At 38.2% G+C, this 8,042-nt stretch overlaps 1 long non-coding RNA gene across 2 annotated transcripts; it reads right to left on the reverse strand.

Moving 5' to 3' along the window:
• Positions 1 to 1,671: 1,671 nt before the first annotated feature.
• Positions 1,672 to 7,591, reverse strand: LOC104605641 (uncharacterized). Of its 2 annotated transcripts, XR_736656.3 has the most exons (3): positions 6,538 to 7,548; positions 3,745 to 3,836; positions 1,893 to 2,354 (listed from the first exon to the last, which is right to left on the reverse strand). It is a non-coding gene; the product is annotated as an uncharacterized LOC104605641 (long non-coding RNA). The 2 variants fall into 2 exon arrangements; XR_016070772.1 differs by lacking the exon at positions 3,745 to 3,836 and having other exon boundaries at positions 1,672 to 2,354; positions 6,538 to 7,591.
• Between the last annotated feature and the right edge of the window lie 451 nt (positions 7,592 to 8,042).

An 8,042-nucleotide genomic window follows, 5' to 3' on the forward strand; every position in this document is an offset into this window, starting at 1 on the left:
AGGTTTCCAAATTGAAGCATTTGATTTGCAGACTTAAGGCACTTGAAGGCTGAAGTAAGCTCCTCCATGTTGAAACTATCTTGGAAATTGGAACAAAAAATAAAATTGAGAAAATTAAAAGAATTTTCTCCAAGACAAGATAGTATGGCTTTCTAAAGCGAAAGGGGATTTCTCTACAAAAACAGCTTGGTCCTTCTATAGGACTGCTCATCCTACGATGGAATGGTACAAAGTAGTTTGGAATGCTTTAATGCCCACCAAGATAAGCTTCTTTGTCTAGAAACTTATGGTGGAGAAGGTAGGGGTGGAATCTGATATAAAGGAGTTAGAGGTCCCTTTTGTATCCAGATGTGTCTGTTATCGTGATCACTCAACCATTTGTTAGTGCATAGATGCTTAGCTCAGAAAGTTTGGCTTTTCTTTAGCAAATTGTTTAGGCTCCCTTTTAGGGGTAATGAGAGTATTAAGGAGCTTCTCTCTATTTGATTTTCAGCAGCTTCAAAAAAGAACTAATGGACTGTTACAGTAGGGCTGATTGCTTGTTTTGCAGTCTGGGAAGTCTAGAAAGAAATAATCCTCTCCTCTAAATCTCACCCATAAGGTCAGTTTTACTCAACAACTTTCTTTATAGGGTTTTGGTTGCGGGTTCACCCAATTAAGAGCAGGTACATCAAGGTGGTGCATTTATTGGCGGTTCAGGAGGGATACTTTAAATTGAATGTTGATGGTGCTTCTAAAGGAAACCCTGGCCCATGCGATGGAGGAGGTATCATTAGAGATGGAAGAAATGGCTTTATTAAGGCTTTCTCTAACACTTATGGTTCAGACTCCAATTTTGTTGCAAAGGCTATGGCTTTGCTGGATGGCATACACCTGGCGGTTGCACTTAACTTAGATAAGATTATGGTGGAATCAAACTCCAAACTTTTGATTGATATTCTCAATGGTACTTGTACAACCCCTTGGAAATTTTGGTTTTGGTTGTCTCAGGTGCAGGAGCTTAGAAATATATTGGATTTCTTTTTTGTTCATATTTACAGAGAAGCTAACCAACCGACGGATGCTCTTGCGAAGTTTGGTTGCTTAGTGTCTCAGAAAACTGTTTATGATTGCACAAATGTTCTTCCTTCACACGTACAGAACTTGATTATAGCAGATGGTCTAGGTCTTTCGTTTTTGAGAATTCGTTGATTTTAGGTTGCTTGGACACTTTATGTTTATATGAGCTAGGCTTCCTTTGTATAGAGCGAGGGGTAACACTTCACGTCCCCCCTCCAAGGTTTTCTGCATATCAATAAAGTTTCAGTGGTCACCCCTTCCACCGGGAGTAAATTTTGGGGCTCAAAAATAAAGAAAATTAAAAGAATTAAGAATATGAGAGTATGTAGATTGTAGAAAGCAATAGAATATTAGAGTATGAGAGTTGTGGTGAGAATGAGGGGGAGTAGGGGTATTTATAGGAATTGAGGGGATTAATTTAACCAAAATACCCTCCAAAACTAGTTTTTATGGCTGTTAGGAGGGGTATTTTAGTTACTTTGGGGGTTATATGTTAGTTGACTTCAATACCTCCTAAATTAGTTGTTGTATAACTGTTAGGGGGCATTTAAGTCATTCCTCCCCATGATCTAAAATATAGAAACACCCCTTTTTTTTGGTAATAAAATTTCATTAAGAGAAAAAAATAGGCACAAGCCTACAATAGCTGAAAATAGAAAAATCCAAAAACAAGATAGAACAAAAAAAAAATAGAAGAAAGAAAAAAAAAACAAACAAACAAACAAACTAGGGAACAAAGAAAGAAGATTTAAAATCTGAATACAGATTTAATGCCAAACAGAGGGGAATTGCTGATCCAAATCTAAATGATTGACTGAAACCACATCTTGTTGTAGCATGAGCAGTTGTATTAGCTTCTCTTAAGGATTTCACAAAAATGAAACTTCTTCCTGCTGAAAGAGCTTTAATATCCTCAATAAAGAAAAACAAAACATTTGGAATAGTAGAGCTGCAACCAGATAAACTATCTATCAGAACATCACAATCAGATTAAAAAAACACTCTGTAAATTGTTGTCAATTGCAAATTGGACTACTTTTAGGAGAGCTTTAACTTCAGCCAAAAGAGTCGAGCACGCCGATATTTGCCCAAAATCAGCTCCCTAGCAACAACCATCCACATCTTGAACCACAAAACCAAAGGAAGCTTTATTCTTTTCAAAAAAACCTCCATCCGTGTTGATCTTTAATCAGCATGAGTCTAGAGGGCACCAAAAAGCAGTGGTCGTCTTCCTTTCACTCTTTGAAGAGCTTTCCAATTTCTGTAGCCAAATTTGAGATTTCTCCACTATTGACCTATGAATAGAATTCACAACCGTAAGGGGGGTTTTCATCATTACCTTCAAAATAGAAAAGGTTTTCTATCCTTCCAGATTTCCCAGATAACAGTAGCTAAGTTTGATAGAGCAAAAAGGTTCTTTCCTAAAGATTGAATAGATTTACAGAACCACTCTCCAAACCCAGAGAAGGCTCTTCCAAATTCAGGACTCACTCCCAAAGTAGAGCCAAGTCACACACACCTAGCTTTATCACACAACAGAAGAGCATGGATAGGAGTTTTCAGTTCCTTTTTACACCTTTCACAAAGGTTTGATGAGGTGATGCCTCTCTTAAACAAATTATCCTTAATAGCAAAACCATTAAGCAAACACTTCTAGATGAAAAGTTTGACTTTAGGTTCAATGAGCATTTTCCAAACCAGACTACAAACCTTCCTATCTAGACTTGGAGGGTTGCGGTAGGTCATCTTGGCTTTTGGAATCCAGAAAATAAGTCGATTTTATTGAAAAAGAACCATTCTTATTCCCCACCCAAGCCACTTATCATCCCATTGCATAAGGGATAGGTCAATATCAAAGATTTTTTGGGCTATAGAGGGGGGAAAGGTCTTAGAAACTTTCCTTCTATCCCAGCATCTGCACTCTTGATCAATGAGGTCAACAACAAGGAGATTCCTATCTCCTTTTCCTCTAGGCACCATCGGCTTGAAGCCTTCAATATCGGGAATCCAAGGGTCCTCCCAAACTCTCACCTTTTCCCCTTTACTAACTCTCCATAATGTTCCTTTTTCAAGGGTATTTCTGCCCTCCAAAATACTCCTCCAGCCCCAAAAAGGTATACTTTTTAAATTTGCTTGAAGGAAATGAGACTCTGGATAGTACTTTGCTTTTAGAGTTCTTGCCCAAAGACTAGATGAATCTTGACATAATCTCTAGGCAAGTTTCGCCAGAAGAGCGAAATTAAAGAGGTGAGGATCTCTAATCCCTAGGCCTCCAGATAATTTATTCTTACAGATTTGTTTCCATTAAATCCACCTTATTTTCTTCTTTCCATCTAAATCCCCCCACCAAAATTGTTTTTTAGATTTGGAGATCAAATTACAAATGCCTTTTGGAAGGAGGAAGCAAGACATACAATAAGTTGGCATAGCAGAGAGAACTGATTTTAAGAGGACTTCCTTGTCTTGTTGATTTAGGAGGGGCCTTCACTAGCTTTTTGCCTTATTCTCAACCCTCTAGGAGAGATAGTTAAATACTTGTCTTTTCCTTCTACCAATTAAGGGGTGAGCACCTAGATATAAGGAAGCTTTTTCCACTTTATTAATATGAAGACAACAAGATACCAATTTTTTTAATCTAGAATGCAATTTTGGGCTAAAGAAAATTTCTGATTTGCAATAGTTCACCTATTGGCCTGAAGCTTTTTCATAGAGGGAGATGGCTTCCAGAAGAGTACCCGCTTCTCTAAGATCAACCTTTGAGAAAATGTAACTATCATCTGCAAAGAATAGGTGAGAAATAGTTGGCGCTTGCCTACAAATTTTAATTCCTGATAACTCATTCCTATCAATTTTCAATTTTATGATAGAAGAAAACACATCAGAACATATCAGGAATAAATAAGGAGAGAGGGGGTCTCTTTGTCTTAACCCCCGATGAGGATATATTCTTTTAGATGGAGAGCCATTCACTAAGATTTGATAAGATACTGAGGTTACACAGGTCATAACCCAGCTTATCCATTTCTCACCAAAACCCAATTTTTCCATAGTTTTCTTTAGAAACTCCCATTCCACTCTATCACAAGCTTTACTCATATCCAATTTCATCGCCATGAGACCACTCTTTGCTTTAGAGGTATTCATATAGTGCATTACCTCATAGGCTACAAGAATATTGTCCATGATTGCTCTTCCTGGAATGAATGCACTTTGATTCTTAGAGATGAATTCATCAAGGACTGGCTTTAATCTGTTAGCCAAAATCTTTGCTATTATCTTGTACCTTGTATTGTACAAACTTATTGGTCTAAAGTGAGAGGCTTCTTCTGGGTTTTTTATCTTGGGGATGAGTGAAATGAAGGTCGAATTTAGATCCTAATCTAACCAGCCTTCCTTGAAAAAATAGTTTATTTCATCAATCACATCTTTTTTAATTACATCCCAGTATTTTTGAAAGAAAAAATTTGGGAAGCCATCTAGACCTGGGGCCTTTCTCGGGGCCATTTGGAAGAGGGCTTCTTTAATTTTTTCTCGGTTACATCTTTCTGAAGATTTTCATTAAGGTCTTCACTAATTATAGTTGAGAGGCCTTCTAGGGCTATGTCAATCTCTGAGGGTAAGGATGGGGAGTAAATATTTTGAAAATGATCAACAAAAGTCTTCTTAATCTAGTCTTGGCCCTCCACCCAAATCCCTTCTTCATTTTTAATTTTAATTACTCGGTTTTTTGCCCTCCTTATTGTGGAGTTATGAAAGAAACTTGTATTTCTATCTCCATACTTGAGTCAATTCACTCTTGCCTTTTGGTACCATAGGATTTCTTCTCTCTTCAGCCAAGTATCTAATTATTTTTCTAGCTCCCCAATTCTCTGATGATTATAACCTGAACCTTGATTTGCATGCTCCTCAGCCAACTCTTGTTTTATTTTTCCTATCAACTCTTGAACTTTCCCAAACTCTTCCCTATTCCATTTTTTCTAAGACTTACATAAAGCTCTGCACTTCTTGACCATTGAGGGATTTTGACTTTCCTTTGGATTCAACCAACCTTCTTTTACTACACCATCACACCTCTCATGGATCAACCACATTTCTTCAAATTTGAAAGGCTTCCTAAATTTGAGATTTATTGGGGCTTAGGTCTAAGCATATTGGGAGATGGTCCGAGCCATATGAGGATAAAACAATTGTTTTAGCATTTGGAAGCCTTTCTTTCCATAAAATATTACCAAGAGCTCTATCCAGCTTTGCCCTAATATTCCCCAAAGGTTCCCTTTTATTTGACCATATATACTTTGGACCACAGTTTTGAATCTCTTCCAGCCCCCAAGTTCTCATAATTCTTCTATTCCTTCTAGTCTCTTCCATTCTAATTGATCTGCCCCCTATTTTATCATCCAAATTGAAGATCAAATTAAAGCCACTCACACAGCACCACGGACCCGAGACTAAGTTGGCAATTTCGTTCATCTTCATGAAGAACTGGCTCCTTTCACTTCTCTCAGGTTCACCATAAATAAAGGTACACCACCAATAATCTCCAGATTCTTTATCTTCGATTTTTGAATGTATCATATTTTTATCCGCAGCTAGAACTTGCAGATTTATATCTTCTTCCCAAAAAAGAGCAAGTCCCCCTACAAGGCCCATAGAGTCCACCCCCCAACAGTTCCAGTTCCACAGATTTTTAAACTTTTTTCTACAATTTAAGAGGTTGCATTTGGTTTCACTAAAAAAGATGATATTGGGTTTGCTAGTGTTTTGGGTCTCTTTTGCTACACGAACTATTAAGGGGGATCCCAACCCTTGGTAGTTCCAGCACAAAACTTTCATAACTCTAGAGGGAATTGTTCAGGGACAATTCCTGCAAACCCTTTTTTATTAAGTTCAGTTGAAAATATACTATAAACTCTTTTGCCTTTTTTTTCTGAACTTTCGATTCCATGTCTAGTTCAAGGTGGAGCTGGGAACTACAGGGCTAGTGCAAAGGGAGTTTTTTAATCTTTTCTTGAAATATCCTGAAATTAGAATGTGGAGAGATTGTCGCTTTGCAATCTTTATTAAGGTCTTAGAAAGGAGGCGATGAATTTTCTTGATTCTCCTTTTAGAAACCTTGTAAGGAGAAAGAAAATTCTTCCCATAGCCAGACCTCAAAATTTTCACCAATTGCAATTTCTGTAACTTTTTATTATCCCTAAATTTCTTATAAAGACATAAACATTGTTCACTATCACCGGTCTCTGAACAACGGTTCCTATTGACCAATTGCCAGTTAGGTCAAGATATTAACACCCAAGGATTTGGAGAGCCCAGGGAACCTAATCCCAAAAGTTCAGCTTCTTGTTTTGTTGATTTTTCTAGCAAATCAGTTGTTTCAAGAACACTACCAACAGTTATGCATTGGATATTTTGAAATAAATTATTTTTTTTAAGAAAAAAATCACTATAGGAAAAACTGCATATAAGTTCTCGATGTACCTGATCTGTCGATGACTCGTGGACCTTTGAGCAATAAGTCAGACCTTCTGGAGAGAAGCCTCCTTGAACGAAACCCAAAACAATCTCTGAATCTTTTTTACCCTGTTGCCCTCTCAGCCGACTCCCTCCCGTTGCTATCTTTTAGCATCGGATTTGGGTTTTGACCCAAAGTATTTGAGGTATCCTAGGTCGCCTCCGAATCTGAAGATGGTTGCTTTCCCGCCACTTGAAAGTCTTCCTCTGTTCCTTTTTCCGAGGATGCCAGAGATTCTTCGTCTGAGGGATTTCCCGAATTTGCATCTAAACCTATTTTTGGGTTTATCGGCCCATCGACCTCACTACTCATTTTCGGCAAGGCTTCAATTTGCAAGTTTTGCTTTTCCTTGATTTGTGTAACACGGAAACAAATTTGCAGAGATTTCCCTGACACCATAGCCAGGATAGGTAAAGGTGGATTGACCTGGGTTGACCTGCCTCCTCACCCATCGTTCTTCTGTGATCACCGTCGTGCCTCACGGAAAAACAAACACCGGAGATAGGATAACATTGATGTTCCCTCTAAAACCTTTTGAAAACCTCTCCACCGCATCGTCTTTTCTTTCTGATGAAATAATCTTCTCTTTACTGGTGTTTTGATTATCTGAAGATTTGGCATGTTCTCGGCATCTGGCTCCTTCACTTTGATGTACTCTTTGATGCTCCCTAATCCCACCTCTGCATTTTTATCCGCTCCAGTATCCTTCTTTTTTGCTTGTTCTGGCCAATCTCAAGATATTTTGCATTGATGAACCTATTATTTGCATCACCAACTTCTGCTCTCATCCATGGTCCATATTCCTCCGGAACTCTCGTGTTCACCATATTTTGCCTAGTAAATTTAGAGGAAAGGCCATCAATTACTTGCTCCAAATTCACCTCTTTACATGATTTCTCCAAATGACCCAGGTGTCTGCATCTGTAGCAAAAAATGGGAAGGTTTTCATATTGGAATAGGAACCCCCCTTCTCATCCATTTTCTAAAGTTCCTTTGGTTCCTAACGCAAGGGGGTTCCTCACATCTATTTTCACCCTTATCCTCAGCCCTTTATTCTATTCTTCAGTTTTCTTTTTTCTTCTTCCTCCGTCAAACTCAGCTTCTACTACCATTCCAGCTTCTTGAGCCAGAATGTTTGTCATTTCCTTGGTTCGATAGGCGATTGGAACGTTTAATATCCTTACCCACATATCAATGGTATTCAAAGCACACCTCATCAACCAAGCACGTATCAGAACTCTGGACTAAAATCAGGGGGTAATCCTTAACTGTCCATGGTTCTTCCCTCAGTATGTTTCGAATATCCTTCTCCCTTGAGAAAGATATCCATAGCACATCATCACTTGCTCTTTCAATAGCCAATGAGCCTTTGATCCACCACCACATGTTTTGGATCTATGCTATTACTCTTGAGACATTCAAGGGTTTGTCTGAAAGGATTTTCACATATAAATCCGTTGATTTGATTTCA

Source organism: Nelumbo nucifera, chromosome 1 (genome assembly GCF_055504915.1).
Source record: "Nelumbo nucifera cultivar China Antique chromosome 1, China Antique-T2T, whole genome shotgun sequence".
Taxonomy (NCBI): domain Eukaryota; kingdom Viridiplantae; phylum Streptophyta; class Magnoliopsida; order Proteales; family Nelumbonaceae; genus Nelumbo; species Nelumbo nucifera.